Here is a 26,181-nt window from a genome sequence, read left to right as displayed (position 1 = left end):
ATAGAGTAAGGGAGTGATAGAGAGAAAGAAAAAAAGAGACCTGTACAACCGTGGCATTTGATATCTCCTTAGAAATCAAACAGTGATACGTTCTTACATTCAAAGGTCAAAACACAGCTCTCTCTAGCCTGACTAAAGCCAGATGGACACTGCGGTTTTTACAAATGCAGATAATTCCAACCAATGATAGTATTTCATAATACAAGACAAATTCTCCACGTCACGCTGTCTTGATGCAATGAACACTGCCCAAGCAGATAGATAGCTCTCATACTGGAAGATGTGACCAAACCCCCTCTTAACCTCTTCTTATGAAAAAGCTTAAAAAACATAAGGACAATTTTGACGCAATATCCAGACGCGGACAGCAGAAGCTGTCTAATCTTACAAAAGTATTGGAATTTTTAATGATCATGATAATTTCTGCTAGATTGGCCTATAGCAGTGCCAGAGCACCACACGTTTTTCGTCAATTTCATGGTTCCAAACCGAGAATTTGAATTTGACATGTTAATTTGACTGTATTATGTATGTATTCTTTTAAGTATTCTATAAGTATGGTCCCAAGCGCAACTTGTGCCAGTGATTGTCAGAGCACCTCACACTGCATGTGTAGAGAGGAGTCGCGACCACGAAATTGACTAATTTGTGGCTGAAATCACGTAGTGTCTGCCTGGCTTTACGTGATTGATTGTTCTGATTAATTCCCCTAGATGCCCTCTGATATGTCGGGTCCTGAGAGGCCGTGTGTAGATGGGCCAGACTGCGTCCACATACAGCCCAGCCTCTCCCAGCCTCTCCGGTAGCTGATTAGTGTGAGCTGAAATGCTCTACCATGCCCTCTAGATGGAAAGCAGGTTTTTTGAGGTTCCCCCTAGCTTGCCAGAGCCCAATGCCACATCGGGTGCTTGGATAAAGATTGGATAGAAAACTCAAAGCGGGCTGTGTTTTTGCTCATGTTAAAACCCTTCAAACACTAATTTGCGATGTTGCTATTTTAAATAGGGCTCACTTCTCACCGAGGCCCCTTGCCAAGCTGTCAAGTGTGTTTTCCTGATCAGGCCGGAGCTCAGAGACGGTGCAGGGCGGGCGGATCGATTTACCCAGATCTGACAGTCTGGGACTGAACGCCAAACCTTCTCTTCAAGAGCACAATTACAAAAATGGTCCAATGGCTTAGAGAAAAAGAAAAGGTCCAGTTTCAAGCTGGAGACCTTTTTCTGTCTGAGATTAGGATGTGCTACTGCCATATGGCTGGGTCATGGGTCCTGTGTGTGTGTGTGTGTGTGTGTGTGTGTGTGTGTGTGTGTGTGTGTGTGTGTGTGTGTGTGTGTGTGTGTGTGTGTGTGTGTGTGTGTGTGTGTGTGTGTGTGTTATTTGTGTGTTACTTTGGATAATATGTAGGCTGCACTCAAGATATAAAAGCACAGTAGGAGATCAGACTGTTTACTGTTGACTGTTTGATGTTCTCTTGGAAAGTCAGTATTAGCCTGGTCTCAGATCTATATATACTTATTAGTTTGTCAGAGGAGTTTGCTTAAGAACTTACAGATCTGGACAAAATAGGTTCTTAGGAGACCCCTTTAAAAAGTTTTGATTTAGAACCTTTTGGTTTTTCAAATGGTTCTCCTACTACAAGGGGATCTAGTGTGGGACTAGGCTCGTGGTCAGTGTGTTGTTACAGAACAATGCTACATTGAAGGCCACCATGGCAGAGTGACTAAAGTCTAGTGACTGACATGTCAGCCAGGCCACTCATGATTATTGTGGACAGTATTCACTTTGATGACTTATGCTAATGTCTAGCATCCATTGTGCCATTTTTTCCTCTCCAAAGCCCCAGACAATAGACTCAACAAACACTTTGGCCCATTTATAATACAGAGTTACTCCCCTGCAGGCTAACATGCCAAAATCTGGCTTGATCATCCTCTCCATGCCTGTACGATATGTAAGCACCCGCATCCGGACACATTGTGCCTCCCTTAAGCCCTCTGAAACCCAGTCATTATGTATCAATACTCTAATTCATACCATGGAAAAAGTATCCTCTCTGGCCTGAATAATATTAGGAGAAACAAATTTGTATGCAGATGCTTCAATTGAAATCAGATGGACAAGAGGCCATCACACCACATTTGTGGACGGCTTGTCAGATGGAATGAGGACGGGCCCGGCCATGAATGAGCATGTGTGTTGTGTTTGGAGATGTGTGGTAGACGAATGACTGCATTAAGGTTTAGTTACTCATGTTTTCATATGCCTATGGACAGGGTCCAGTTCATCTAATAGCAGACGAGGGCTAGAAATTGCTAAATACAGTCATATGGGAGTTCATCATTCAGAAAAACAAAACAAAAGATGATTACTGTTACCAAAAACATAAACCGCATTAATTTTGCTGGTCTGCAAATGGAACTGAAGAATTTACATTCACAATAAAATCTGACAGACATATGGCTTGTATCTGTAGGGCCTTGGACATTTTGTGCAGTCCAGCAAATACAAGCAATGTCTCTCTGTTCATAAACCAGAGGATATGAGAAAGAGTTTGAGAACAGACAAAGAAATGCAATTTAGAGGTTGAACGTGATTTAATCTAGAAGCATCAGTAATATACCAGTATTATAACATGATTTTATGTCCAGAGGTAACAGCTCATCTAGTTAATTGCAGTTTTGTTTTCAAATAGAAGACATGAGGAAGAGAGACAATAATACAGACATGAGACATGTGAGGGCAGTCGTTATTGTTTCTATTGGTGTTATTGTGATACCATTCCATGAAATAAATCTGTTCTGTTAAGTATTATGTACTGTCTTGTACATGTACTGTAGTTCAAATATAGCAAATATAATTGGTTAATAATCCTCTGAATATGGCTTCTTTGCGTTTAAGTATTGATAGATACTGTATCTGTGAACATAACCAAGTACACTGAGGTAACGCTGACCTTTATTTCATTGGGCAAACTTTACAGAAACATCAAATGCATGAAGACTACCTGAGTTTGTATACCTTTAAAAGCTAAACAGAGTGCATTGACTGAGGGTGCGGCCCTGCGTTTGTACCTGACCGCAGTTATGGTCTCAAACACACACACACACACACACACACACACACACACACACACACACACACACACACACACACACACACACACGTACACACACACACATACACACACAGACACACACACACACACACACACACATACATACTCACACACACAAACACCACACCGCTCCCTTCTGAACAGCTGGGGGTGTTTGCTGTGCGAGTAGGTCGTTCGTTCTCCTCTCTCTCTCTCTCTCTCTCTCTCTCTCTCTCTCTCTCTCTCTCCCACACAATGGTCTGTGCACTGTCTGTGTTTGCACTGCGCCCAGTTCAAACAGGCCATGTTTCCGTCCCATACTCATTCAACCACATTCAAAGCCTCGCTTTTGTTAGCATACAGCCCAGAGAAGGCCTCTGAACACAATCACTTGAAAAACAAGAGTTCATTGAGAAATCAATTGGAATCTCAGTAATGTACATAACATGTTTCCCTCAATGTTGTGTGTCATTCATTGACAATGTTTTGGTATTCCAAGCAGAGTCACACTCATGCAAATGTTGGGTTGATAATAACAAAATGCCTGTACTGTACAAGTAGAGATGTTAGGTAGATGTTAGTGCAGTAAGGTAGATGTTAGTGCAGTAAGTTTTCATTTATGATTGTTTCATAAGAGGAAATATCTCTTTCTTCTTCACTTCAATCTGTGCCTTTAACGTCTACTCTGCCCCTTATTGATTCACACAGTTTCACTTGAATGTTTTACTTGGCAGTTTGAGGCTCTTATTCATACATGGGCTGATATGTTTAGATATAAGATTGTGGTTTTCCTTCTTGGCACTGTCACAGGGGCCTTTCATATGTAATCATAACATCAAACACAGAGTATTGTCATCACGGCAGGTCCTCCATTTCTTTCACCCATTTCCATTGATGGCATGGCAAATCTTGTGTGGACTAATGCTGGACTAACATATTGCGGTACTAAAAAACGTTTCTTAAAAATCTGTGCCATTCTCAAAAGACAGGGTAGGGGTTTGATGAATTATATCGACATACCGTAATAATTATACAACTTTGTAAAAAGCAATTAGTTCAGCAAGTCAACTTCTAAAACACTTAACATATTTTAGTAACACTTGATGCTATACTATTGCTACATGTTACGGTATACTGACACCTGACACAGAACAAATGAACAGTGTGTGTGCGTGTGTATGTGTGTGTGTGTTTGTGTGTGTGTGTGTACAGTACGTGCAGGAATATATGAATGTGTGTGTGTGTGTGTGTGTGTGTGTGTGTGTGTGTGTGTGTGTGTGTGCATGCATGTGTGCGTGTGAAGTGGGTGTCCTCGGTGAGTTCAGAGTGTCCTGGTATACGCCCTGGCCTCAACTTTGGCATGGGGCAGCTTGTCAAACACAGGTCCCCTTTGTTGTGTCTGCAGGAGACTGCCTCTGCCTTGCCTCACACACAAAGGAATGTTTAGTTGGATACGTTACACACTGCTGACACACACTGACTTCACAACAGTTACCCAACATCTCAATCAGGTCAGGAGATCACTTGGCACTTGTATCGTTAGGGGTCATTTTGTAGAGGTTGCTGGGCAACCTTGTGTGAAGGTTTTTTATTAAATCATTAATGTGTACAATACCTTTGTGCAATTCAGTCCACGTGTTTGCGAGTAAACATTGTTAATAATACATGTATTCAAAACAGTATATCAATGGCCATTTGTACTCAACGCACACACACACTCCATTTCAACTCCCATCTTGTTAGCCGGCGGTGAACCCCACGCTTGTCTCTCACTGTTTGTGAGTGGATGAAAAGGCTGCTTTGTTGTCATTCAGTAATGGAGCATCATAGTGAGCTCGACTTCCTGTGAGAAATGACTGTTATTTCAACTCAGGCGAGTTTGGGTGCCTGTGGTTTGTCTGTCTGTCTGTCTCTGTCTGTCTGTCTGCCCCCTGGCTTCCCCTCCGCCCGCGTGTGAAAAGGAAGTAGACAGTATCCGCAGAGATGGGAGGAGAGTGACAGTGACCATGGACGGCCCAGACCACCCTCCCCCCATGCCTGGAGGCTGAACTCTAGTAGAACTGCAGCAGAGTGCATTCTGGGTTCCTCAACAGAAAGTCAAAGGGCACATTTGGGTTCTGTTGTGGAGTTGGTTTTTGGTCTGCGTCTGTCTGTCTGTCTGTCGGCCGTCTCTCCAGTGCTGTGCGGCAGAGGTGACAACAACGGGCGGCCAAAAGGGGAGCCATCCCCTAGGCCACGCTGGAGCCATTACATCAGCTGCCACAGAGAATGACAATGACATTTTCAGTCAAAGCGTAACGTAACCCGGCTATAAACCGGAGCTGTTCGACATGAAAGGCAACCCATTTGGTTTTATTTTGCTGTGGTGCATGAGTTCACTACATGTGTTTTCTCTGAGAATTAAAGGACGGTTTTGTTAGAGCTGCCTTTAGACAATTACACAGAGGCCGCACTTCAAGTGTAAAACTCGTCATCAACTGCTGCAAAGAGGCCCCTGTCAAGAGGGAGTCGTAATCCTTTGGAGTGCTGTGTAATTGTCATACAGCAGGCATTTATGTGGAAGAAGTTACTATGACTCTGTTTAACGCCCAGGGGGCATACTCTTTACAGTATAATAGAATTTGGGATCAATAGTTAACATACAGTGGGGCCCTCAAAATAATTACTTTAAAGCATCTTGTTTGAAGCCAGGGGTCACCATCATGGACACCATTGATATTGGGTTCAGTTTCTTACAAATTGTATGTTTATATGACCTAATTTTAGTCTCTTTTGCACATAAATAAATTCAGTAGAACATGTCAGCGTTTAAGTGACCGTTAGGACAAAGAAACAAAGAATCTCCAGCTTCTCCACACAAGCTTTTCCTTTGGGATTTATTTCTTCTGCACAGAATTTATTTGCTTTTGGTCAAAATCGGCCACCTCCATATCTGCCGAAGCCAATATTACACCAGGGAGTGGTTGGCTTTGAGTGGATTAAGACTTTTCCATTGACCAGCGGTTTGCAGAGGTTATAATCTTGGTCCGCATCGAGAGATTTCCCGTTAAGCCCAGGAAAGCTGTCAAATGCTACTTACCGGAATCCAGTGGAATTTGTAGCTACTGTAGCACACGTTGGCAGCAACGTGGACACAAAGCTCACAGGAAGTGGCAGATAGTGCTGTGGACAATGAGGGTCCTCTTTCACTCATGGCCGATCAGGGCAATAAACTTGTATTTCTTTCATCGTAATTTCACTGAAAACATGGCCGTAATGGCTCCCTAATGTACATAGGCCAGGGCCTGGCGCCGAATCATTGTCAGACAGATAAATCATTTCAACCAAGTGATTAAATTTATTGAGGGATATATTGATGCTAAATGGGTGGTTGCCTTTCATTGCAATTACATTTCAAGTTATGATATCTCTGGGTATCTCTGTGGGGTTCAATAGATTGGAACAATATGTTGTGGTCCTATATCATCCTCTACGATCTTCTAGGTTTTTAGGTACTCCTTTTTTATGTGGGTATATTTGCTAAATCTATCTAAAAAGTGACACCATCAGTACTTTATGTTTAAATTTGTTTAATATTACATTTTCATGTCTTGAATTATGTAGCCATTTCTGTAAAGAAATGTTGAACATGTTGATGAAAATATCCTTCTCTGTACTTTAAAGTAAAACATCTACTATCATAGTCACATGCTTTACTAACATGCTGTCAGCAAAAGGTAAAGGTAAAGCTCTCCACTATGCCATTTAGAGGTCCAAATCAAACTTGCCTGTGGGATCAAAAGTTGACATTTGGGGTTATTGGAAGACATGGAAGTACATAAGAGGTTCCCAAATAACCCAGTAGATGGAGACAAAGCATGGTGAACAGTCAAACCGTATACAATATTGGTTATTGGACTGAGAGTGTTTCCTCTGAATATCTGTGCTGTTACTGTCTACATTGCCTACATATATATATACCCATATCACCACAGTGGAAGGTACTATGTTGACAGTTTCATGAGTTTTATATGATTTATTGGGTCTGTAAAAAGTTTACATTTGATCTCTTTGGAGACATCAATAAGCCAGTTCTCAATTAGAAGAATGCTAAATCCAGAATGCAGAAAGCATTCACTATTTGTTGTGATTTACAATCAAACACATACACGCGCACGCGCGTACACACACACACACACACACACACACACACACACACACACACACACACACACACACACACACACACACACACACACACGATGATCACATTTTGATGTTTTATCAGCAATCCCCACAAGAGGGTACTATTTCATAAGTATTCACATAGTGTGATGAATGAGGTCTTACAACCCAATTGTGGAATGGATCTGGGCTGGAGTTCTGACTGTCCTGCAGTCATTCCGCCATCTTAATTGCTACCGTCTTTGTAGGAATACCCCGCGCTATATAACACTCTTATACTTTCATCTCCTGATTCTTCACTTGCCTATGCACATACATCCATTAAAGTATTCTACAAAACGATTGATCTACATATTCAAAATGTACTTATATTTAATTTGCGTACATATGTACTTGAATATACTTACAAAGACTATACTTGAATTGTAAGTCCTTTAATTTGTAATGGTTTGTAATTCAATGTACCTTATCAAATAATTCACGAAATTGGATAATGTATCAACAGTGTTACCCTTCGGTTTGGTGTATTTAGTTGCTCCCATTACCTAAAACAATACAAATGTAATACAAATAAAAAACTATAATATACCCGATATGCCACAATAATACAACTGATAGCATCACACATTCAACTGACAGTAATTATCTAACATAATGGAATTTCACAATTTTAGTATACTTACAGCACAGATAAGTGGACAGATAAGTGTATGACTTTCTATTCAAACTGCACTTGAAGTATACTACATGGGAGTTTAAAGCATTCTGTGAACATATGTATAGTGTAGTACTGTATACTTTAATTTCACTACTAGGGGTCGAAGCAACACAGTTCTGGCGACTACAGTATATTATATACATCTTATGGAAAGTGGCTAGTCTCTTACTGATTACTTGAAATTAAATCAAGACATCATACGATAACATAGTGGTCCTTGGCTTTCAATAGAAAGCACTAATTGTATGTAAATGAGCATGGTAGACCTTTATAGTTAAACCAAATAGCTATTAGCCAATAATTAAATGACGTTAATTCATGAGCATGGCAAACATAAATAAAAAGAAAGCCAAATCCATAGAGAAACTTTGTTTTTATTAACATTTGAAAACATTTGAAACATACAGTCAATTTCAAAGCTGGATCATCTTATTGAAATTGTATTTTCAAGAGACATTACCTGAAGTGTTAAGAATCCTCCTTCTTCGGCAGCTGATGAAGCACGTGATCAGATATCAACTAGGTTTGGAGTGTAGACAGATGACCTGGTTTCAATGCTCTAATGTACTGTAAATTATCTTATGTAGCTGGTGCCCCCTGCTGTTTATCTGGTGTAGTATTGCTGCCCTTCAGGGAAGGCAGTAGGTTGTACAGTTATCTCCTGATGGGGCAAAATCACTACCCTGAAACCACACAACCTACTACCTCACCCCGTGCGAACATCAGAGAGGGAGAGCAGGCCCAACATGGTTGTAAAATAAATCCTTGTGACATGCAGTATCTGTGTCGCTGTCAAATTCACAATAACATAATGTTTTTTAATAATGGGTTAATGTCTTTGCTTGAATAACCTTGCATTCTATTTTTGGCTTCCACTTTTTTGTTTGCTCACCTCAATAATCTAAAACCAACCTCTACAAATAGCCTGCAATGTAAATTGCGAAAGCTGTATACCATCCATCTTGATGCATGCAACTGGATATCCGAGGAGAACACAGACAAAAACATGAAAGTTGAAGTTGACAAGGCAAAAAGACACACACTAACTTAAAGACAAACACTTGCCTGTAGAGTATATAAAAAAATACATACAAACAGTATTACTGACATAAAAAAGCCAAATAGGTCATAGACAGACTACAGTATATCAAATAACATACAGTACATATTATCAACCATGTAATGCAACTTTGATAGGTACATGGTAGATACAGTCTTCCCATGGAGTCCAGACCACGAGTGCTCCTCGGTGACATTACAGCCACTTCAGGAAAGACAGTAAGTTGTATAGTTATCTGACAGGAAGGGTCGAACCCTAAAACTATACAACCTACTACCTCACCCCAAAGGACAGTCTTATTTCACCCAGCGGTCCAACCCTGGTCCCGTTCAGACAGTAAGCCAGCTTTTTCAATACACCTTAATAGACAGAGAACAATGGTTAAGATTCACGACAATCAGAATCAGAAGCATTCACCTAAGCTCTAACGTGCTTAATCTTTAGTCTGACACATAATAATTCTAGTGTGGCCTTGCTAAATTGAACACTGTGTTTCTCTGAATGTCCTGATCCAACACTGGGCACAGTATGTCTCAAACAAATGACATGGCCCACAATTTCCATATCCAAATGTGCCTATATATCACACACTGCCATAGCATCTGTGATATTTCAGTATGAAAGGCAGGCAAAGTAAAGATTTCATCACAGTCAAATTGTGAGTCAACATGAGTCACAATGTGGTAACTTTCTAGATAGAAGACACCCTTCTTTGTGTAACAGAGGTGGTATGGTGACCACATACACATGATTATGTGAGACCTGTGTTCGAATTCTGCCTCAGTTACATATGTCTGCATCCCTCCCAATCTCTCAGAGACCTAGTGGCTCTAGCTCAGAGAGGAGTGTGTTAACTCGTTCTGGTGGTGGACAGTGTAGTCCAACAAGTTCATATCCTGGCCCACATGTGCAACGCAGAGCGGTGCAGCTGCTGCTGTTAATGTTTCTCACCTGCTACCTAACACGCAGAGAGGGGGAAAAACACTGGCCTATCGCCTCCTCCCTCCATCATGGTTTCAGCAGCTTGTCAGGTAGCCTCCATCTGAAAAGACCCAAGAGGGTTAGGGTTAGTTACATCTGCCAAGGGAAAACTTCGACTTCAACTCAATAGCTTTAATATCTGAACAAGGACTTTGTGAAGCTCAATGTAAAACCCCTGGTACTGTAGTCGTAAATGAGAGTGTGTTCTCGATCAGCTTGCCTGAGAGACAATGTCTGTGTTGTGTATGTGCAGACAGGCACCTTGATGTGCCTACTGTATGTGTTTCTGTGTTGATGGGTGAGTGCAGGCACACATGCACACACACACACACACACACACACACACACACACACACACACACACACACACACATATCGCTCCCTACACATCATATCGCTCCAATCTAAACTGGCATGTACCTCCACTGAAAAATCATTGTGCTAGGAGAAGGAGAGTACAGTACAGAAGGTCTTGAGAGGCCCCATTGTATCTGCTCAGTGGTGAGGTGCAGTCTGCTTGCATTATTCAACACTGCCTTACTTACAGCTCTGAGGAGTGGATAGCTGGTTTTAAGTATGCATACTCACAGTCTCCAGTCTCACACAAAGACAAACACACAGAAACACAGACACAAGCAGATACACATGCACACACACATACACACACACACACACACACACACACACACACACACACACACACACACACACACACACACACACACACACACACACACACACACACACACGCTCTGCACTGCTCTCTCTTGACCAAGATATGGTAATTTCATTCGAGAGGCCATTTCAAACTGAACCTAACTGTACACTGTCAAATAAAAGTTAGATAAGATAAGGTCAAGACATCTGTCCTCAACTCTCTGACTGGACACTACAATCTAATAAGGCAGATGGGTTTAGGGATATGTTAGAAAGTGATTGCTTTGAACTTGAGCCAGCGGACAGACACTGTCTAACTAGAAGTGCGCAATGCACGCACGCACGCACGCGCACACGCACACATACACACACGCGCGCACACACACACACACACACACACACACACACACACACACACACACACACACACACACACACACACACACACACACACATACACACACACACACACACACACACACACACACACACACACACACACACACACACACACACACACACACACACATAATGTACACAGAACTGTTATGCAATATAATCTAAAAACACCCTCTTCAGTGGGAGTGTGGCCACCTGAAAATTCCGTGAAGAGAGCACAGCTTTTTAAGAGCATGCAACCTCAGCAAACACTTCTTCACTTTTAACCGGAGCATCTGTAACTGATATCCCCCCTCTGCCCCCTCTGCCTCTTCCATTAGCTGTGTAAAGGCAGAGGCTCAAAAACAGGCCCTCCATACCTCCCCTGCACGCACGCACACTGTACAGTAGACTACAAGTGCACATCTCTGCCCCTCCTGCATCCACCCCCTTTCCTCTTACCCCATGGGCCAGACTTACACCCCCTGTCTACACCCTTCCTGTCATGAAGCCCTCTTGTACAGGGTTTACGTGTGTGTTTGTGTGTCTGTGTGTGTGTGTGTGTGTGTGTGTGTGTGTGTGTGTGTGTGTGTGTGTGTGTGTGTGCGTGTTTGTACATGAACGTGTGTTTGTGTGTGTGGATGAGTGTGTGTACAGTATGTGCGCGTGTGTGCGTGTGTGAAGTAGTGAAGGGGGTGCCTGGGTGCAGACATGAGGAATCCAGACAGACAGGTCGGAGCGTTTAAAAAGGGAAGCATGGCTTATCTATCCCCCACCCACCTCGAGAGGGAGCAGGCATGGACATCTATTTATACCAGGGTCAGGGGGGGTAGAGGTGGGGTGGGGGGCTTGGCCAGGTCTTGTTACACATGCCAGGGGATGGCTAGGGTGAGCAGTGGGGGGATTCTGGTCAAAGTCAGACATGCTGACCTCCCAATAACCTCTGGGACTGATATGGGCCCTACAAAGCGCACTGTGTGTGTGTGTGTGTGTGTGTGTGTGTGTGTGTGTGTGTATGTGTGTGTGTGTGTGGAGGGGGGGGGTATGATATGAGTGATATTCATTGTTCATTTAGGGTTAGGGTTAGTTTGGTATGTTATGGTCTCAAACACAAACACACACACACACACGCACGCGCACGCGCACGCGCACGCACACGCACACGCACACACACACACACACACACACACACACACATACACAAACCCTAGTGTGTACAAAATCCTCTCCCTCACAGACAGACAGTATTACCACGCTCAGTCAGGAAGCTGGATTAATCAAGGTTAGGTGATGTAGCCTATCTTTAGAGAAGAAAAATGACCTCAGTCATTGCAGTGACAGGGCACACAGCAGGGGTCACCCAGAGGAGTGAGCTTTAGTCGCCAGCTGCTTCTCATCTCTCACACACACACACACACACACACACACACACACACACACACACACACACACACACACACACACACACACTTAATTACCCTGCTAAAAAGACGAACATTGTCTCAACTGTACTGTACATGTACTGTAGTACAAGGTACAACACCAAGTACCTGATTCTTTTAATGGAATATGTTACAGTTTATAGAGCATTGTTTCATAGTGATGAGACACAACAGAGAAATATGCTACATTATCCTCTCTAAGGGCAAACACAGAATGGCTAGCCATCATAATGGAGTCCCCAGGCTTACTGTGATCACCTACTGTACAGTATGTCTCATGGCTCCTGGTTACCCCTGGTTGGTTAAAGTACCTTTGTATCTACGGTATTGTAAGTAATCTACACCATGTCTTTATAAAGGCCACTACTGCTAAGAGTGCCACTGTGTAGCCATTAGCCACCATGCTAATAGAGGTTAGCGATGCGTCTTCATGGTGACCTGTAGGGGCCTTGTCCATTAGGACAAATCAACAGTTGAGACGCAAAGGTCGGTCGACCTGCCCTAGCTGCCCCCTCTCTGTCGAACTGTGCCCCAGGCTAACAGGCTCGCGCTGTATGGGAGACAGGGGCTGCATCTGTCGCTAGCTATTTATAGAGGGTGGGACACATACCTCTCCCTCGCTCTGAACTTTACTGGCAGACTGGCAGAGTGGGCAGACTGCAGATATATAGTACATAACCTTGAGGAGTATGTTTGCAGCTGATACAGTCAGCTAACAGTTGGCTACTGTTAGCTACAGTATTTGGTTCACATCTGCTGTGTTGGGGAAACAGAATGATGAAAAATACAGAGATAGGAATATGAATGAATACAGAAAAGTTCAGATGTATATCAAAGAGAATCTGGGGTCTTGAATCCACTTTGACTGTGCCTCGGGCGTGTGTGTGTGTGTGTGTGTGTGTGTGTGTGTGTGTGTGTGTGTGTGTGTGTGTGTGTGTGTGTGTGTGTGTGTGTGTGTGTCAGTGCCTGCGAGTGTGAGATATGTGACCATGTTGCGCGGCCATCTGCTCTGTATAAGCATAAACAAATGCAGGCCTGCAAAAGGCCAGCTTAGCTGTATCGTTTCCAAAAAGTCTGGGCTTTATTCTCCGGGTAGACGCTACAGAGATAAGTCTAAAACGGGTACGGTTATGCAATATCATTCATAATTCATTCCACAAATACAATATGGTCGTCATTCTGTGCCATACGGTAACACATGGGCAGATTAGAGAAGTGAGTGCAAAGGGGCACAGGGTGCAGACTGAGCTGAGGGGGCATTGGCTGTTTCAAATGGAGCATGTCTGTACAGTCTTGTAAAAGCCTCTTCGCTTTTGGTCTATGCAATCTTCCACACTGCTGGAAGGGGTGCATCTGGGCATGCTAACACTGCTAAGTAAAGCAGGATGGCTAAGCAGTTAGTTAGCTTAGCATTGCTAAAGAGGGTTGGGGGTTCTTAAGGATTCTCCGACATTGCTAAAGAGAGCAGGATGGATAAGCAGTTAGCTTAACATTTCTAACAATAGTGTGAGGTTTGAGCAGTCTCCAGCATTGCTAAACAGAGCAGGATGGCTACGCTTGCTAAAGAGCGTGGGGTCTGAAGCAGTCCTCAGCATTGCTAAAGAGAGCAGGGGCGTATGACTGTATGGTTCTGGATAGCCCTGGTCTTAGGGCCAGGCAGCAGGGGACATATGTACCATATGCCTGTGTAATCGAATGCCTGGCATGTGCAGAATTCCAGAGCCGCGGGCAGCAGCACTGCCTGAGGACAGATGGTTGGGTTGGGGCAGAGGCTGCAGTTATACAGACACTGTAGCAGAGGCAGGGGCAGGGGTGGGGGTTAAGTGGGGCAGATACTCAAGACAGAGGTAGGAGGAGAGGAGCAGGGCAGGGCAGGGATAGGACCAGGGGACCATGGACTGAAGTCAAGCCCTGTCCATGCACTCCCTGCCTCTTCTGCACTGTAAGCAGGCAGGTTGTGGTACGGGGCCAGGCTGCTGGGGGAGCCGGGGCGGGGTACAGAAAGGGGGTGTAGTGGTGGGGGCTGGTGCATGCAGCTGCAGGTCCTGCCAACACATTTTGCGCCAATGGAAAATAACAGTTTATGGCGTCCACCCAAGGTCAGCTCTTTGAGAAGAGGAGCTGGGAAGGGTCCAGAGGCGCTGCAAGGCTGCTTGTTTGTATGCAGTCAGTCGGCAACAATTAAACACCCGGCATAAGAAAGACCAGATTCTGTATTCCTATCACTGTACTGTATATTACACCCTGCCCCCCCCACCCCCCCGGAGGAGTGCCCTCCTCTTTTCTCTTCTCTCCACCCCCTCTAGCCTACCCTATCCCCACACTTACACTCTCTCTCTCTCTCTCTCTCTCTCTCTCTCTTTCTCTCTTTCTCTCTCTCTCTCTCTCTCTCATCCTGCTACCTGACTACTTTGGCAGAGACACACAAAATGGCCGAGGGGAGCTACGAGGCAAGGAAAGGAAGCCATTTTCTAATGGCTCCAGGCAGAGAGATAGCAGTGGCTGGCTGGAGTCGGGACTTCTTATGCCCCAGTGGATTCTGAAGATTAAGTAGGGAGTGTTTGAGTGCGCACGTGCGTGTGTGTGTGTGCGCACGTGCGTGTGTGTGTGTGTGTGTGTGTGTGTGTGTGTGCGCGCACGCATGCATGTTGGAATATGTGTGTTTTTTGGTATACACTGTATTGTCTATTTTGTGGGAACACCTGCCCTTGCAAAAATATGAGGCAGACAAACTGTTTTGATCAAGGCTTAAGAAAAGTGTTACAGTATAATAAGATCAAGTCAAGTACCTTTTCTTTGCAAGTTTGTATCATAACTTCATAATATAATGAGTAGAAAAGATACGCAAAAATATAAAACAGACATTGGGTGTTCACATACTGTATCTCATGATAGATGAGTGTTTATTATTATATATTATGAGTATAATATAATACATAAAAAAAAGAAGTTACTTACTGTTTGGGCTACCCCTCTGGCCGATCATGGCTTCACTGATTGGCCACTTGTCCTCCTGTGTCAATGGCTGGGAACTGATTCAGTCATGTAGCCCAGAAATAGAGAGAGAGGGAGAGAGAGAAGGGGGGAGAGAGAAAGAGAGAGAGCTCAGTCTGGGCCAGGGGTAGGGGCTCCTCTGTACCCTGTTTACTAATAACCTCGCCCCACGGTCTCGCCTGGCCAAGGAAACTCATTAGTGGAGCATGTAACACACCACACCCTCTCTGCTCCGCTCAACACTCGCCAAGTCTCCCTGCCGCATGCTCACCCAACACCAACACCAACACCAACACACCGGCCTCACTGTGTCCTCAGCCAAGCCTCCTGTCACCCACATGAGTGTGTGTGTATGTGTGTGTGTGTGTGTGTGTGTGTGTGTGTGTGTGTGTGTGTGTGCGTGCGTGCGTGCGTGCGTGCGTGCGTGCGTGCGTGCGTGCGTGCGTGCGTGCGTGCGTGCGTGTGTGTGTACTATGTGACTGTATTATGTACATGGGTAAAGTGGTGTGTGGGTGTGTGTATGTGTACATAAATACATGAACAGATGCACATATACAGTGTGTACTTTGCATGTACTGTACACTGTACGCTCCAGCATACAGTATGTGAGTGTGTGTATTTGAGCATATCTAACATGCGAGTGCGAGTGTTTGGAGGTGAAAAGCGGGAAGGACGGCGGGGATAATTAGTCAACTCTCCGATTGCAGAAGAGCTGTCGTTTTGGACTTGAGGAGAGCACCAATTACAGGCCTCCACTTAGTGCCGCAGCTGAAGGGTGATAATTCTGTACAATGACGCTAATTGCAGCAGTGAACGTGGCCTTGTCGAGGCAGGGTCTTTTATATATTGTTTCTAACATTTGTAATTACAGTGCAGGGCGTTGGCACCGTTCCAGTGTATGTTTATGGCCAGTGAGTAACCCAACTCCTCTGGTCATGGAGGGAGATTCATATCAACACAGTCTGTACTGCAATGTAGTGTGCTGCATGTGTTGACGACTTTTGAAGAGGACGGGACATACTGTATTGTGCTTTCGGTAATAGGTGATCAGGAATTGTAGTCTATACTGCAGTACATGCATGAACATCCTATAGTCACTGGTTTACCAGTTACCATTACACTAAATAATAATAATAAAAAAAAAAAAACTAGTTTAGGTGTATGGCAGGGAACGTACTAAACCTGAAACATTTTGACATTTATTATTATATGGTTAAAAAAAACATTTGGGGACTTGAATCAGTCGTATTTGTTTTGGGTTTTGTTTAAACAGTATGATATCACTCAAAAGTGCACTCTTGTACCAACAATTTACAGCTTATTTTGGTGAGCTGAAGACTCTTTGAGAAAATGGTGGTGAGGAGAGGGATGTGACTGGAAGAATTAGTAAGGAGGAGAGTTCTGGAAAAGCCTTCCGACACTTTCTGCTCCCCTACCTCTAACTTTACACATTTTGCAGAGTCAGCAATTTTACTATGACAATATCGCCATGGCGACGACGGAGGCCAAGAAACAGAGGTAATATATGAGCACTGGAAAGAAACCTAGGACAGGCTCAGCTGAATGTAATATCTGGAATATCGCTTTGCCTGGCAGGTACATAAAACAAGCGGCCATCCAAAACTATGTGTACTGAGGGACGGACGTGCTGCGTTCGGACGCGAAGCACCACCGACTAAAAAGCCCTCTCAAACATGCAGAACTGCCTGAAGCCAAGCAGGGAGCTCCAAAGTGTGCTGTTTTATTTCTTCAGTGATTTGAAACTCTCACTTGACCTTGGCCTTTAGGTAAGAGGAGGTAAAGCAATCGCTTGCGGGTCAAAGTTGAGCCAGCAAGGTTCCTGAATGGGGGACTTACAAAGACTAAATCTACATCATCCCCCAAACTCTCCCCTGGTCCAATATTATGTAATTACTACTGTGCTCAGCGTCTCTGCGGAGTTGGTGTGGTTTCATGGATAAATCGCATGTGACGTCCCAGCTGACATCCCGATAAACTCTGGGAGAATAAAATGGCCCCCAAGCCTCAGTGGTCAGCGGCATTATGGGCTAATGGTTTCCATGTGTGAGGAGAGGAGGAGAGAGGAGAAGAGAGAAGGTAAGGCTAGGCTGGAGGGGGGAAACCTGCACAATCTCTGCTCTGCTCTGGCCTGGCCCACATGTACTCTGCTGGAATTCTCCTCTCAACAGAGAGGGGCCGACCTGTAGTGGCCACTGTTACCCAACCCTTCACCTACGTCCGGAGACCTAGGGTGCTCACTCTGTACTCTCACTCCAATGTAAAAATGGCAAGGGTTGAAAATCTCAGTCCGTTTCGAATCCAACGAGCGGCGACTTGTTTGAGCTGCTGATCTACAATGTTGACTTGAGCAATCTGTCAGCGACACAAGAGGATCTGGTTCTTGGTGCAACTGCAGACCCACCATATTCCTATACACCTCTGTTCAAGATAGTGTAAATATCTTCTTTGGAACCTGGGAGCTACAATACTGTACAGTATACCTCATCTCCAGCTGAGAAAACAGTCCCATGTTTGCACAACTTTTTCAGTGTTGCAAAAGCTAACAGCAACAGTTTGCCAAAAAAACAAGTCTCCATCCTGCATAGTGTGTCTGATCTGTGTGGTCACCCTTATGCATTATCTTATTCATAACTGCAAAAGTAATGTGATTGTGCAAAATCTGACAAACAGGGTATATTTGAGTAATCAAAGTAAGCAAAACTGGACTGAATATGATATTAAATAATCATGCACTGCATATACGAAAATATCATCTGATCAATCAGATGAATAAATGAAACATAAAACCCAGTGTACAGTAGAGAACAGTACAGTATGTCACAAGCCTAATGACTGGTTTTGAACCAGCAGAATGTCTCACTTCATCATGGCAAATTCATTTGTGGTGAGCCATCTGGTCCAAGATGCCCACAATCCATGGCTCAGATCGGAGGGTAACAGAAATCAAAAGGAATCGAATTATCTTAAACACCAATTTCTCCATTTAACAAATCAGGCAAAGTATTGGTGGTTTATGATTATGCTGTGCTGGTGGGTGATTCATTTTCAGCATGTGAATCACTGGTATGAATACAGAGGACTATACCACATGACTCAAACCACAGACTCAGTGCCCTAAAAGACAAACTGGTAAAATGCATATAAATGAGAGACCTACTGTACGTACCACATACATTACTACAAGCAAAACATACTAGTAATATCAGAAGAATAAAGGGTTAATTAGATTGTTGCTGTTTTCAACCTTATCTCTTTGACAAATTTGAATTTCAAAAATAGAAATATCTTGCAAAAACTACATGTTTAGCTAAAAATGAGTAATATTTGACAATATCTCCTGATCAGTTGCAAAGCACAATTTCCACCAGGCTTGTTATTCTTTAGGACAGATCTGTTTTCTCTTACTGAATGACTGATAACATATCATTCCATGCTAACAAAAGTGAGTAAAAATGATTTACTGTACAATGCAATGAAAGCACATATTATTAGTTACTCTGACAGACACATATAATTTACTAATTTAATGACTGAATTATACATAATGATGGCTGCTCTGTTTTCATAAACTCCAAGCAGTGGTAAATGTTATTTGTCTAGAACAGTGGTTCCCAAACTTTTAACAGTCATGTACCCCCTGTTGGTTATTTTGTAGCCTAATTGATATTCTATGAACATTATCCCTTACATATTAGACATTGTGATAATATTATTCTGTTGGATAGGGTGCATGCATTTATTTTTGGTACCGAGACTGCAGTCGGCTATTCAACAGGACTGTTTGGGAAGGTAAATCACAGATTTATTTTGCGTACCCGCTAGATCGATCCACGTATCCCTGGGGGTACGCGTACCCCACTTTGACAATAGTGGGTCTAGAACCATAATTTAGGGGTACATTGGGTTGCACACACAAATTCTAACTGTGAGAAACTAACTCCAAATGGATTTTTGTAATTGCATTAGGACAGCTTAGGTACAATATTTGCACAAAGCAATCATATGCCGTTTCTTAAACCATGAGATGATCTCCAGCAGTCTGACAAAGCCACTAAACTGCTATGATAGATTATGTGCTACGAATATCAAAGACAGGTCTTCACTGTAATTAAACTGGAATAAAGCACTGCCTTGTCAACCAATGAAATTACTCTCACACACGCACACACACTTGCACACACACACACACACACACACACACACACACACACACACACACACACACATACACACACACACACACACACACACACACACACACACACACACACAGACACACAGACACACACACACACACACACACACACACACACACACACACACACACACACATGCAAAGGTAATTTCAGACAGATAGATTCTCTATTCTAACAATTGTGTCATAAGTAAAGAGTCAAGTTCATGGCTATTTCACCAAATATGGAATAATAAATTAAACACATATGTAAAAAGGTCATCTAGTGTACATTTGGGGGATCATACTGTATACACTGTATATGTTTAATGGTAATTACACAATTCATTTGATTGCAATTTGTCCATCAACAAACTGTGCATGTGCATTATTTAATTAACTGAATTGCATCCATGTATGTTTAATTCGTATCTATTTATTTTGGGTTCCAGAGTTGAGGGACTATATAATATATATTGGAATATAATTAACTGTGTTACACCAAATAAGTATGTATTTACTTTGTCAATTTTACTTTAAGAAACAAGAGAAAATGTCTACTTATCACTACCCCCTCAGTGCACATTGCATATTAGTAATAGTAAATAATAACCAAATTATCTCAACAACATACTGTAGATGCTTGCAATAAAACTAACATACTATGATAAAGTGTAAGCACACAAACAAACATCAAACATTTGCCCTCTGTTGAATACAATCATTTTTTGATTTGATTTTACAAACCCCTACCAAAAAACAAATCTCAGTGATCGTTTTCCTGCAAATACAGAGTTCATCTAAAAATGCAGGGACTTCCATTGGGCCTTCCATAACTGCACTCCAAACAGGGAATCACAATACCAACCCAATGGAAGTTCCAAGTTCAGGCTTGAGTTCAAGTTCATGTTCAAGTTCGTCTGCTCAAGTTCAAGTTCATGGAATTCCTTTTTTCACCAATGCCTTTTTTTAAAGAGGAATTTCTTTGCTCAGCAGTAATAAACTACTTATGTTATTGTTATCAGAAAAGAAATCCAGCGAAATGTATTTAATGGTTAATTGGGATAAAACTAAAAACAGTTAGTTATTTAAAAATCCATAAGTTTATATATTACGATCACACTTTGGCAAAATTCATGTGCACTTTCAGTCATCATCAATTGAAACTAATACAGCAAGATGCATACAGAAAATAAAAACATTAAATTAATTGTGCTTTTTAGACTTGCATTGACACTATACTGTAGTACTTAATGTTAGACCTGAAAAACAGGGCGACTGGAATGAAATAAAGTGTGTGGACAAGCTGGTGCTCTAGCTTGCACGTGGTGGTGGTGGTGGTGGTGGTGGTGGTGGTAGTGGTAGTGGTGGTAGTGGTGTGTGTGTGTGTGTGTGTGTGTGTGTGTGTGTGTGTGTGTGTGTGTGTGTGTGTGTGTGTGTGTGTGTGTGTGTGTGTGTGTGTGTGTGTGCTTGCTAAGTCTGACCAAATGATTTTCTGTGTCTGTGTGTATCTACAGTATACTCTACTTTGCTTCAATACCCAGTACTGTACGTGAGGGCGATTCCAGGGTCTATGATTGGGCAGGTATAGTGTTACAGAGAGAGAAAATACTGCAAACACTTACGACCCTACCATCTGCCCCTCGACATGCAACGTACCCCTGGAAAACTGCCATTCCCGCCAAAAAGGCCTTAGGGGTGAGGTGATTTGCTGAGCAGCCATCCAAAGCCATGAGTCCTCTTAAAATAAGCAAATATATACTGTACATATATGTTGATACAAATAAATATATGAAATTACCCTCACTACTCTTACAGTCAGTCCAATATGTGTAATGGAGTGACTAACACAGACTACCCCCCAGTAGGCCATACACCCATAATCTGAAAATGGAGATAAGCATATTATTGTCTTTTTATATTGATAAATCTGTCATAAGCACAATTTATTATATGCACTGAAATATGTGTCTATCAATCAAAAAGCACAAAACAATGAAGCAAAGTTAATGTCCAGGAATAGTTGTCTACTGTACATCGTGAGATGAGAAACAACAAATTGCTCAAAAGCTAGAAGATGAGCATTTCAAAAAAGTGTGTACTAGCTTGTATGCTCAGTTTGAAGTTGCATATGAACAGGTATTACAATGTTATTATAACTGTTTAAAATGAATGGGTATGGGGAGAATTATGGGCATATGTGTCAAACAGCTAAATGTACATTTTGTTATTTTCTATAGGCATACTATTTAGTCACTGAAGTATTACTTAAAATGACGCGATCTGAATCATTTCAAACGTATATGAATGTATGTCACAATCAAATAACTAGCAGTATACTGAGCAGACCTAGACACATTAAATATATATTGCTATGCAAAGTAAGTGATAGTAAATTAGAATAAACTATATCTATTATTACGCAGATTGTCCTTATATCCATCCTTATACAATATATCTACTTTCATAGAGCTTTAAAGTGAGCTGGATTATTGGATTGATTGGATTGGTTATGTGTGCATAACAGTACAATTATTTTTTACTTATTGAATTATTATTGCAATTATATATTGTAAACATTTTTCATAAAGGCATGTTATGTTGCTGTTGAAGGACACACATATAATATGGGCACAAGGGCTACACACACACGTCTAATTCTCCTGTTGCTCAAAATAACCCATGCAGAAGAAAAAATCTGATTAGCTTTAAATCCAGTTTTCAAGTATAGACAAATACTTCTTTGAAGACTTAAAATTAAAGCAAATTCTCATAATTCCAATCCAATCTAAATCGACAGTTGAGGCTTTGAGAAATATTGCATTCGTCAAACTGATCACCATACTATGTATTACTCCTCACACACTGACACCTAACCCAAAACCGCATCACTCACATGAAATATCTCCACAACCGTGGCCTTCCACACACCCGTGATTACCACAAAATCAGATCAAACTATCTTGGCAGTTATCAAAGCTCGATTAATGAATACCTCTGGTTTAGAGAAAAAAAAAATCATAATACTGAATTACTATAGCACTAGAATTTGTAGGAAAGTCACAATAGTGTATATTCTCTTGAGTTTGAGGAAAGATACACAGGCTAACTAAGTAACTGACTGTCAGTACAATCGCATACAACATACTGTATGCGACATAAAGTAGTACGTTCGTAAAATGCACTGTATGTAACAGCTTTTTGATTGCCATTTTAGATTAAGCAATATCCATGCGCATCAACATAAGAAGAAAGGTTGTGCAGAAAAAAATATAGCGCGTCAAATACATTATTTGCACAGTTTTTATAAACATAGAATATGCTAAAGCAATTCTACACATGTATGCAATGAATATACACATACACACACCAAAAACACAAACACACACACAAACATGCAAACAGGTATTACTTACACATATGCCATGGTAGAGGTGGTAAATGTCGGAATCCGGAGGTGAAATTTGGAGCAGCTTGTTTCTTCTTCTTTTTTTCAGCGGGATCCACGTCTCTGTTGAGGAGAACAGACAGCCATCAGCTCCTGTGTCCCAACTCTGATGGTGCTGGCAGGCCCAATGATTCCCCAGGCAGTCCCCCTCATAGCCCCAGGCCCTAGCCCCGGCCCCAGCCTCAGCCCAAGGCTGCATGCTCGCTTGCCACCGGCTGGGCCCAGGCCTGGCGGGGCCTGCAACAATAGGAGGCCATGAGGCTGTCTGGAAGGCTCCAGCTAAGCCCGTCTGCTAGTTAACAAGTCTTTGAATGAGGAATGTTAGCAAACAGACAAACAGCATGTCTGATGCATGCAAATAGCACAACCAGTCCAGTCACAGCTTTGGCTGAGCACATGAATAATTCAGCAGTCTGAAAAAGGACCCCCCCCCCTCCTCCACCACCCTCCCTCTTCCCAACTCGAATGCCTTCACTAGACTAAGTGTAGTGAAGTATTCAAACCTCCGCTCCCTGAGCCGTCTCGGCCCTGAAATCAGTTTTAATACTTAACACAAGCATGCATCAACGGCACAAATCGGCTGTGGAGAGACAAGACATGCATGGTCACTTCTGACGTTTCGCTGCAACATTTAAAACAATTTCAATCGCTGCATGTTTTTTTTTTCTCATTGCCTTTTTATGTCTTTTGTTTGGAATTGGCACCTGTCCCAGAACGAGCTCCGGCCCGGCACAGCACTCACTCCCCTGTCAGGAGAAAGAGCCAGCGGAGAGAGAGGAAGAGAGTAAGGGAGGGAGGGAAAGAGAGGGAGAGAGACAGAGAGTGAGGAGAAGAGGGAGGTGCAGTACTTCCAGGCGAGTTGCTGGTGCTTACGAAGGGCACGTCTTTAACGCGCAGATGTGCACTACGTTCAGAGACGGGAGCCGTTCTCCTTCTTGTCATCCACAGTCACCAGGAGGAAGCACGCAAGGCGGACGAGTTACCCATCAGGAATGGCTCCCGCCGCTCCAGGTGGAAGAAGGCCCGTCACGTGGCAGGACACGACCATGACAAATCTCGGTCCAAAAGATGAAGATATCTCATAAATACCACAGAAAAATCATATACTGAAAAAATATGAAGCCTCCGGCATAAATTCTGATCCAGAATTTACACACAAACGGAGGTCATAATACCAAAATCCAAACTGCCGCAAAATCGGCTCACGAAAACAACAAAAAGGCAGCCAAAAAGCAACTTGTTGCCAGGTTTTGCAGAGCTGCTGTGCAGATAGTTGGAGGCAGAGGGTTAAAATCCAGCCAGTAGTAAAAAAAAAAAAGAAAAAGAAAAAAAAAAAAAAAAAAGAAGAGAGAAAAGAAAGCTCCCTCTATGGAAGGGCGGGGTGAGGGGAGGCCCTGACTGTAGAAATAGCAGCAGACTTTTTTTCTTTTTCTTTTTTTCCCCCGCAGAGCTTGAGTCTCCCCCTTGCGTGCGGCTGGAGCTGAAATATGGGAGCCGGAAGAGAGAGAGAGAGAGAAGAGAGAGGAGAGGAGAGTAAAGGAGGAGAGAGCAAGCGCAGAGTGAAGGGGAGAAAAGCTCCGCTGATGATGAAATAGGAGGTGCGGCGGAGGCGCACGAGCAAGGCCACTTTTCATCACACGTCCAACACGGCAAGGAACTGTATTTGCACTTGAGAGAGAGAGAGAGAGGGAGGGAGGGAGGGGAAAAAGAAGGGTGGGAGACGGAGAACGAGAGGGAAAGAGAGAGAGAGAGAGAGAGAGAGAGAGAGAGAGAGAGGGTAGAGTGGGAGGGCGGAAAGCAGAGAGGGTGGGAGGGGTGGAGGAGGAAGAATGACACAGAAATCCACTCCTCCGACAGTGCGCAGACGCAGTGCTCACACTCGCTCCATTACTAGCACACACTACACCTCGGCAATCACATACAGAAAAGGAGAAGAAAAAAAGAGAGGAGAAGAGAATGTACAAACACTAAGAATGGACTGCCCTGCTGAAGGACCCTTGAAATATGCAACACTTCTGAGAGCAGGGTTAAATTATTAACCGTATCTCATACAGTGCTGTAGCTCTCGTCACTGCAACAGTCTGGGTGACTGGGAGCACATTCTGAAGCGAGCGCCAACTCTCCAAGAGCATTAACTCTTTAGCATGCCACAGCAGCTAGCATGAATACATGGTTGAAGACAGAAAGCACACTAACTGGAAAAAGAAAAAGATAAGCTACTTGAGCACAATACTGTAGCATGTGGTAAGAGTGCAGGGGTACAGTAAGACCCTCCTCTTGCCCTGGCTCTGTCACTCCGAGGGGGCTGAACATTGCACGACCCTTACAGCTATTTTGGCATGGAGTCAAAAAGCTGATAAGCGTTTTGGGTGAGACCTCACTGCTTTTCAAGAGGAAAAACAGCTGCCATAATTCCAGTACAATGTGATTGAGAATCCAGAGAAAACCCCAGTGTCTCTGATTTGGCCTGGCTAAAAGGGAGGGAAATATACAGAAGTATATTCGATTGTCCAAAAGCCCAGTCTGACTTACGAGTGCTCAGGTCTGAAACAAATACAAATATATTGTTTCATATACTGTATTTGTGTCCAAACCCCTAGCTTATCCTGAACAATTCGGGACTCTGATGTGTTGTACCCTCCCTAAACCCCCCCGTGAAACACATGTACACACACACACACACACATACACACACACACACACACACACACACACACACACACACACACACACACACACACACACACACACACACACACACTTTGTGCTAAAGGATTACAGAGCAGCATGGTAGACCAGATCTCCACCATCTTAGTTTATATTGATTATTCTTTTGCTTCTCGTCTGTCTGTCTGTCTGTCTGTCTGTTTCTCAATTTTCCCTCTCTCTCTCCATACCTCCCTCCCTCTCCCTCTGTCGCTCACTGTCCCACCACCTTCTCCACTCTGCGACCAGCATTTGGCTTTTTCCATTTGTGGCAGATTACTGTAACGCTATTGTAAAACAACTTCCTGCCTCTTTTGGCTCTGCTTCCAAAAAACTGCAAAGGC

At 43.0% G+C, this 26,181-nt stretch overlaps 1 long non-coding RNA gene across 1 annotated transcript; it reads right to left on the bottom strand.

The window, feature by feature from the left end:
• Positions 1 to 8,332: 8,332 nt before the first annotated feature.
• On the bottom strand, positions 8,333 to 24,792 carry LOC310802542. The gene is made up of 5 exons (XR_014554150.1): positions 23,806 to 24,792; positions 23,100 to 23,194; positions 15,453 to 15,526; positions 9,988 to 10,078; positions 8,333 to 9,395 (listed from the first exon to the last, which is right to left on the bottom strand). It is a non-coding gene; the product is annotated as an uncharacterized lncRNA (long non-coding RNA).
• Between the last annotated feature and the right edge of the window lie 1,389 nt (positions 24,793 to 26,181).

Source organism: Argentina silus (assembly GCF_951799395.1).
Source record: "Argentina silus genome assembly, chromosome: 3".
NCBI classification, from domain to species: domain Eukaryota; kingdom Metazoa; phylum Chordata; class Actinopteri; order Argentiniformes; family Argentinidae; genus Argentina; species Argentina silus.
This window is presented reverse-complemented; position numbering and strand designations above follow the sequence as displayed.